An 8,765-nucleotide genomic window follows, 5' to 3' on the forward strand; every position below is an offset into this window, starting at 1 on the left:
TCGTATGGGAATATGGTCCTCATTACACATCTTGATCAATTGAATTGTTTCTTTGTGGATTCCACACGATGTTTTTGTGGCTGTCTCAATATATTCATTTCCTCCAAGAAGAGATTGGCTCAATGCCCTTTTTTGCTCATGCTCAGTTATTCAATTTCGAAACAAAATCGATAACGTCAAGAAGAGTCCACACACTTGTGGATAATAAAAAAAAGTGTTGGCCTAACAAAGCTTAATGTCAAGTTTTGATGATAACAAATTAAGAATACTTAACATGTTTGTTTAAGTAAGATTTTAGGACGCAAATGCTTTTATGTGATCAAGATCGAGTATTGGAAGAACTCTTATATAGCTTGTGCCTGAAGTCGCAAGGAATGATGAAGTTGAAATATGTTGAAAATGACATTTCAAGCTAGATATAAAGAGTAAGTCAAAACATGAAGACTTAGTTCTTAAGATAGAGTTATAGTATATAAGTCTTCACAAATTCAATATTGATGTATGAAGTTTTTAGGACATATTATTGACCTAGAGACCTAGTTTTAAATTATGGAAAATGTTTTAATAAGTCTCAATTACCTTTTCCAAGATCAAAGTAAGTTTTGAAATCAATTTTTGAAAAAACATATAAGTTGCAAATAAAACAGGAACGATGAATTTTCATTCGGCGACTGACATTTTATTTTGATGAATTATGAAGCAAACAGAGCTGAGACAGGCGATTGACCTTTGAAGCCCAGTCGATTGACTCTTTACTGTGTTTTCAAAGTACGCTGAACTTAAAAAGCTCAGACAACTACCTCTTGGGGCATAGTCGAACGAGGTACATGTTTTAACTTTTAAATAGCGTTGGGAAAGTTTCCAAAATTGATTTCTTGGGCTCCAAACTAGGAGGAAACTTGGGGAAAATGGTAAGATACTTTATTACTCTATATATACATGATATTTTCGAAAACCAAATACAACATCAAGCACATACGAATAAAAAATTCAAAGTTATCTTGCTGAATATCTTTCTGAAGCTAATGTTGTGCTATTGCTAAAATAATCCACGAATTTTTGATATATTCTACTGAAATTCTCAACTCTAAATTAGAACCTTGGTGATATTATTCTGAGCTTCATCTTCTATATTGTTTATTGATTGAAGTATACTGATTTCAATTGTACAAATTTGCTCTAACTGAGAATACTTGTTGTATGAACAAAAGTTGTTTCCTTGTTCTTGTTTTTCTTTGACGATTCAGGATTGTTGGATCGTTGCCTAGCAAAAGGGGATTCTCGTTAGAGAGAGGTTGTAACTTCACCTAGTAATGAAGTTGGAAAGGAATCCTCACAGTGTGTTGCCTGGGACAAGGATGTAGGTTGCCGGCCGAACCTTGTAAAAAATGTGGTTTTCAGCTCTTCTTTCCTTAATCTCTTTAAATTATTGCACGTATATCAACTACGTGTATGCTTATTGGAATACTGAGAACTTATTGGTTATTAGGAAATTGCTGGAAAATTGATCAAGGGAACTATATTGATTGTTTGATTGAATCATTAGATTATACTTGAATACTGAACTATTGAATATTGGAGCTCACTGAAATCATGATTTTGATTTGAATCAAGAAACTGATCGGTTGTATGATTTGGAAAGTTCTGAATAATGAAGTTTTGAGAATACAACTGATGTAAACCTTGTGAATTTGAATGTCTCATTAAAGATATATTACAAGGTATTTGAGATCAATTTTCTCAAAATCCCATCTTGATATTTCTTATTAAAATTTACGGCTAATCTTGAATGTTGTTCATTCATAGAAGATTGAACATGGATTGTGATAATATATTTACATACAAAGGATTGATTGTTATTCAGAAGTTGTTGATTAGTATTATTGTGATTGTAGTTATACTAAATTAAAAAGGGTTATACTTAACTAAAGAGTTTATAAAGAAATTTTTAAAAACCCAATTCACCCCCCCTCTTGGGAGTACACCTTAATTCTCAAGAAGTTCTATCTTAGCTTGTCTTTTAAATTCACTAAATATTAGCTTTGTACCCATTGTCCTAACATGACTTTCGAATCTCATTTTGATGATAACAAATGAAGGTTGATTTAATATATTGTTGTTAAGTGATGATGTTTCAGGAATGCTTAATTGACAAAGTTCAAAAGATAAAAAAGAAATGCAAGTTCAAGATCACCAAGGACCATAAAGCCACACTTATCTTCAAAGGGATCCAAAGAAAGCTCAAATGGACTAAAATGATCAAAGCATATGGAAACCTAAAGTTGACTCAAGCTCAAGTCTAAGCGGTCTGAAAGCAAAGACTCACATGAAGACTTCAAAGTTTAGAGTGTTTAAGGCTTTAGGATGAATTTTTGTAAGTACTTCATATTGAATATCATGTGGAAATGTTTTGAATCTCATTGGGCTTTGTCTTGGACTTAGAGACCTTGTTTTAAAACCTCGAAAAATATTTTTATAAGTAACCAAGCAAGAGAGCCAAGTGTTTTTGAAAACTGAATTGAAAAACAGAAAATATAACTGTTCAAGCGACTGATGAATAAGCTCAGGCGCCTGAAGATTTTCCCAGGCAACTGAAGAATAGGCTCAAACGCTTGAAGATTTTCCTAGAGAATTTCTGAAGAGGCAGTGTAGGCTCAGGTGACTGACCTTTGTCACCTCAGGCGTTTGACCCTGTTTTAAGTTAAAAATTTTACAATTTTAAGGAACCTCAGGCAACTGACCTTGAGACTTCGGGCGCCTGAACATTGTTAACGACTATATTTTTTTAAAATTTTAAAATTTAAAATTAAGTTTCTTGTGCCCCAAATTTTGTAAAAACTTGGGAAACTCTCCAAGTAAACTTGGGCAACACGAATTAACCTTTTTGAGTCTATAAATACATGTTTTCTTTAATCAAACATACACCAAGCATTGAAAAATCTGCTCTTAAGGTAAAAGCTGTCTTTCTCTCTCAAAGCTCTATTGCTTACTCTTTGATACTGCGAATCACTGAGTTTTTATGAATCATTAATCAATCTTCTTTGAGCTTTAACATCTGAATTGCTAATTCTTATCAAGAGAAGTAATCGGGTGAATTTGTTCTTGAGCTTCAATTTTATTTCTTTTGATATTTGTTATTGAAGTATATAGTGCTTTCAATTGTACTAACTAGCTCTATTTGAGAGCATTCTTTGTACAAAAGAAATTGTTTCTTGTTTCTTTGACAGTTCAGGTGATTGGATCGTTGTAACCGAGCATGGGATATCGCTTGGAGAGGGGGCTCCACCCTAAAGAAGGGTTGTAAATGGTTTGTTCCACCCGAAAAGGAACGTATTAGTGAAATCCTTAGGTGGTCTTGCTTAAGGTGAGGATGTAGGCTGGGGATAAGCTGAATCTCGTAAAAAATCTTGGTGTCACTCTTTACCCTTTTCTATTTAAATTTCAGCATATACAAATTATGTTTCAAAGTGCAAGTTGCTGAAAATTGAGATTGAGAAGACCTTTTAATCTAAGAAAGTACGTTGGTTAATATTTTGTGGAAACCTTAAAGGAAGTACGTTGATTAATTGCTTGCGGAAATCTTGATTAAAAGAAGCGCATAAAAATTCATTCATATAAGGCCATAAACTGAAATCTTGCCAACGCTAAAACACAAAGTGCTGCAGCTCTCACAAAGTTGGTTAAGTATTGTGTGATTGGGTGATTGTTTATTATTTGGTTTGTGATTGGTTTTTGTGTTTGTGATTGTGGTTGAATTGAGTATTTAAAAACATAACATTCTTGTGTGATTTTATTAAGTATACAAATAGCTGCACATTTGTAATAACTCTAAAAAATATTTTTATAAACCCAATTCACCCCCCTCTTGGGACTACACCTTAACTTTCAATTGGTATCAAAGACAGGTTATAGGAAATCCTAATTAGAAGCTATATAAAGGTCTAAATGTCACATCTAGGTCTTTCCCCTTTTGTTGAAGGCCAATCATCTACTAGAATGCCTATCTTTTGTGGTTTAAGTTATACATTTTGGAAATAAAGGATGAAAATATATATTCAAACTATGGATTGGAAAGCATGGAAGGATGTCACACATGGTGACTATAGTTCTACTAAACTCGTAGATGGTAAAGAAGTCTCTAAAGTAGAAAAAGACTTGACTGACAATAACTATAAAATGATGTAAGTTAACACTAGTGCCATGAATGCACTATATTGCGCTTTAGACGTTAATGAGTTTAATAGGGCCATGGCATGTAAGTCAGCCAAAGAAATTTGGGACAAGTTAGAAGTAACCTATTAAAGAACTATAGATGTTAGAGATAGTAGAATCAACATGCTCACTAGCGAGTATGAGGCCTTTAAGATGAATCCGGAAGAAACTATCACTAGCATGTATATTAGGTTCACTCACATAATAAATTCCTTAAATGCTTTAGGGAAAAATTATTCAACCTATGAAAAAAAGAAAAATCCTTAAGAGGACTTCCTTCAATTTGGGAACCAAAAGCCACAACAATAACGAAAGGAAGAAATATGAAAAATACCTCCCTTGATGAGTTAATCGGATCTCTTCGCACATATGAGATGACAATGAATGAAAGAAATTCAAAGAACACTAATAAAAACAAGAAATCAATAGCCCTTAAAGCTAGTAAAGAAAGTTCTAATGATAAGGATGAAGACAATGAATTAGATGATGAAGAAGTACCCTTTATCACTAAAAGACTTGGAAATTTTTTTAGGAAGAATAGGAAATTCCCTAGGAATTTAAAGGATCTAAAACTAACAAAGGTGAAACAAACACAAAGGTTACTAAGAATGATCCACCTATATGTTATAATTGTAAGAAGGTTGGACACATTAAACCCGATTGTTCACAACTGAAGAAGGACAAGAAGAAGAAAAAGAAGGCAATGAAAGCTACGTGGGATGACACAAGCTCAAACGAATCGGAGGATGACTCAAGTGAATAAGAAGTTTCCAACATGTGCTTTATGACACACAATGCTGAGGTAAACTCTTATTATAGTTCATCAGAAGAATCTAGTGGAGAGTCTATGTAGGAACCCGAACCCAGAAAATAAAAGAAAATGAATATAGAAGAGAGAAACAAAGGAAAACAAAATAAAAAGAAGGAATTTATCAAGGTAGGGACAAAATCGTAGACGATTTTCCAAGCAGTAGAAAAATCGTCGCCAATTTTAGGTCAACAGGGCAGGTCAACCACAAAATTGGCGACAGTTTTGTGGTGATAGGGGAAACCATCGCTGGGTTTCCTCTGTGTCTGCTTACCTATAAATAGAAACAAGCTCATTTTTTTTTTTTTTTTTTAAGAATTTCTCAAACTTTCTCTTCTCTCTCCTAGGCTTTCGGAACTTTTTCACTAGAAAACCTTTCCGAACTCTATTTTGGGTCCCGACTGTCTTTCTCACCCTTGGTCTAGCAAGAATACGAGTTTTCTCTGGATTGAAGTTTTAGGTTATTACCTTCTTTTTTATGTAAAAAGCTAAGGGGATTTGTTTACATAAGTTATTTTAGAAAACTAAACTGGTAAAACCATAGTTTATGTTTATATGTAAATTATGACCGTCCATTTGGAAAATTCTACTGGGTAAAATGGTCGTTTTTTATGATTTTACGATTTTGGTAAAAACTAGGGTTTTGGCGTATGATCTCCAAACTTCTCAAAACTCCTTTATTTGTATTAAACTTAAAGTAGGAGATGCTTGAAACCCTTGTTTTCCAGTTAAATGATATTTTATGAACCATTTTACTATGTATTGTATACTTAACCAAATGAGTGTGGCATATGATATGAAATAGGAATGTATTGAAATGAAAAGCATGTTTGTGAAATATGGAAACTAGAGTTCCAAATGATTATCAGGAAATACAAAAAGAGATGCCAATTAGATAACGAGTGCTATGTATGCAAAGGGTTAAACCGAGAGTGTGTGTGTTGGTTTATACCATAGAATGTATGAAAGAATGTAGGAATGAGTTTGTGAAAAATATTGGAATTTGCTTAGATGATTTATGGAACGATATAGGTTAATATGCTTTTATTATAAATTGTATATAAGATGTTGAAACCGCCTTAGAAAGCTTGTTACTAATAAAGCTTTAGATAATATTATTATCACAGACCCTTAAAAAGCTCACTATTATTAGTAAGCGTGGCACCGTTGCTAAAATAGAGATACAATGCAACCATTTGAGTGTGGATATCTAAGTTGGTTTGGTATGAAGGGCCATTGGTTGATCACGAACCAGGGTGATGATGGCCAAATCGGACTGGAGAATACAATGTCTGACGAGCCTGTAGGTTTATATCAGAGCTTTATAATGCACAACCCGTGCCATGGGGGAAGTAAATGGCATAGTTTCATGTTTCAAAGCTGGGATGAGCTCTATATACATATACATGATGTAGAAACTAAAATGGGTAAAGTCACAGTGTTGAGTACTGAGCGGAGGAATTGTACAGTGCATGGGCTTGTACCCTATCGTAACTTTGGGAACTCTCGCTTATAATGATACTGAATTATATATATATATATATATATATATATATATATATATATATATATATATAGGATTGAGAATGTTTTAAATGTTTAACTGCTTTTTACTGAAATCAACTCATGTTGTCACACACTAACGTAATATTATCCACCTTACTGAGAAGTGTCTCACCCAAACATACAACCTTTGTTTTAGGTCCTGCAGGTAATCGTGTAAGAACTCGACCCGAGATATGTAGATTGAATAAGTAATAAAAGGGTAAAAAGGTAAATTTTGTAGGCTTCGTCGACAAAGCCATTGTTCTCGTCGACGAAGGCCCTCATACTCTTCGTCGCCGAAATTCAGAGCCTCATCGACAAAGAGATATCGAACGTGTTGTAAAATATTAGAATAGGGTTCTTTATCGAAGGAGCCAGTTCGTCGATGAAATATGGGGATGAGTCGTAGACGAAGGCGCTGTTTCATCGACGAGGTTGGCCGGGTAAAAGGGGCTATAAATATCCTCTTTCATTACTTAGTTACTAAGAAAGCTAAAACTCTCTCTCTCTCTCTCTCTCTAGAATCAACGAAATCTCTCATTCTCTCTTCAATTTTTCGCCGTTCATTGCCTGATTCAACTATTCGACGTTACCACGTGGATTAGGAGGAGAATCTTTACGTTTATAGTAGATCAGAAATTTGTTTTGAGGACTTTTGAGTTTTGACCCAAAACCAAGGTAAGGGTCCAATTTCAGTTTCGTTTCAGTATATATGTAGTCGTAAGAATTGTAGTGAAGTATAGTTCTTGGATGTTTAGGTTTTGTGGACTCGATTCGTAGTATTGGAGCCGTAGAATTCATATTTTGGTATTTAGGAAAAGGTAAGGGGATTTTGATTATATCAGTTATTTTTGAAATTGGGATCGGCAAACCTGTAGTTTACGATCGTTTGTGTGTTTTAGCTACTTATTTGGGAAAATTTATAGGGTAAAAATGTAAAATTTTCGGGTTACAATTTTGGAGAAATGGGGGTTTCGGGTATCATCTCTATTTCTATTGGAAAAACTGTATGTTGTATAAAACTATAGTATTAAAATGACCGTACTTGTATTTGTATTAAATTATGTTTCTCAAATTGAAAATGATATGATTTGTTGTATACTCAAATAAGTGTGGAATGAAATGTTGTATGTAAAATGTTCCAAGGTTTTGTAAAATAGCTAGGGACGGCTAATTACCATACGATGATGAGTATAAGGACATGAGTTTCAAAATTATTTTAGGTTTTGTAAATTAGCTAGAGGCAGCTAATTATCATATGCTGACGCTATGTCTCGGCTAATTACCATGGACGAGAGTGTCCAGCTCTATATCCAAGGGTATGAAATATCGTCTGTTTGTTCTAGTTGCTTATCGATGGGTGTGAGTGGACACCGTACTAGCAATGGTATCGCTGTGAGGCTTTGGTTATCGTAGGGTATCGTGTGCTTGAGTGTAACGACACTGACCGTATATTTGGTATCGTATGTATTGGAATTGAATTGTGAAAATACTGGAACTGTATTATGTTATGTTTTATGCTAAAATAACACTTGTATGCCACACACTAATATAATCTGTTTTCTTCCTTACTGAGAGGTGTCTCACCTCGAATATAAATTTTTTTTTTTTTTTTCAGGTCCTTCGGGTAGCCGAAACTAGCATCCTAGCATCCGAAAGCATGGGTGTCGGTTAGCTACGTTTAGTACCTATGTAGGTACAGGTTTTGTAATCGGGTTGTCAGTATGAGTTTTTGGTAGACACCTGAAGCATGTATTGTATTTTGGGATGTATATTTTCAGTTATGTATAGAATCTGGTATGGTATGATGTATGTATAGAAAGAACATTTTCTTTGTGTATTTTATGTGTATGGACATGTATGTAATTATGTGTAGGGTTTACGTGTACCCCATGGGGTTGGACCCTCATTAAGTATAGTATCATGTATGTTTTAAATGATATAGAGACAAGTTAGGTTACTAAAATCACACCTGGGACCCATTTGTGGGTTCAGGGCATGACAACTTGGTATTAGAGCAAAACCAGGTTGTTAGGTCTTGTAGACATGGTTGGGTGTAGCCTTGTGTACATACCAGAGTATAAGATGTAGGAAATGGGTAGAGTAGGTCGAGGGTTGTTTTGTTGCTAGACAAAGACTCATTGGTGGTGTTTTGTGTTTTTTCTGGAATGGTGATTTCAGTAAAACCACGGTAAACCAT

This window comes from Malania oleifera, chromosome 3, assembly GCF_029873635.1.
Source record: "Malania oleifera isolate guangnan ecotype guangnan chromosome 3, ASM2987363v1, whole genome shotgun sequence".
In the NCBI taxonomy this organism is placed as follows: domain Eukaryota; kingdom Viridiplantae; phylum Streptophyta; class Magnoliopsida; order Santalales; family Ximeniaceae; genus Malania; species Malania oleifera.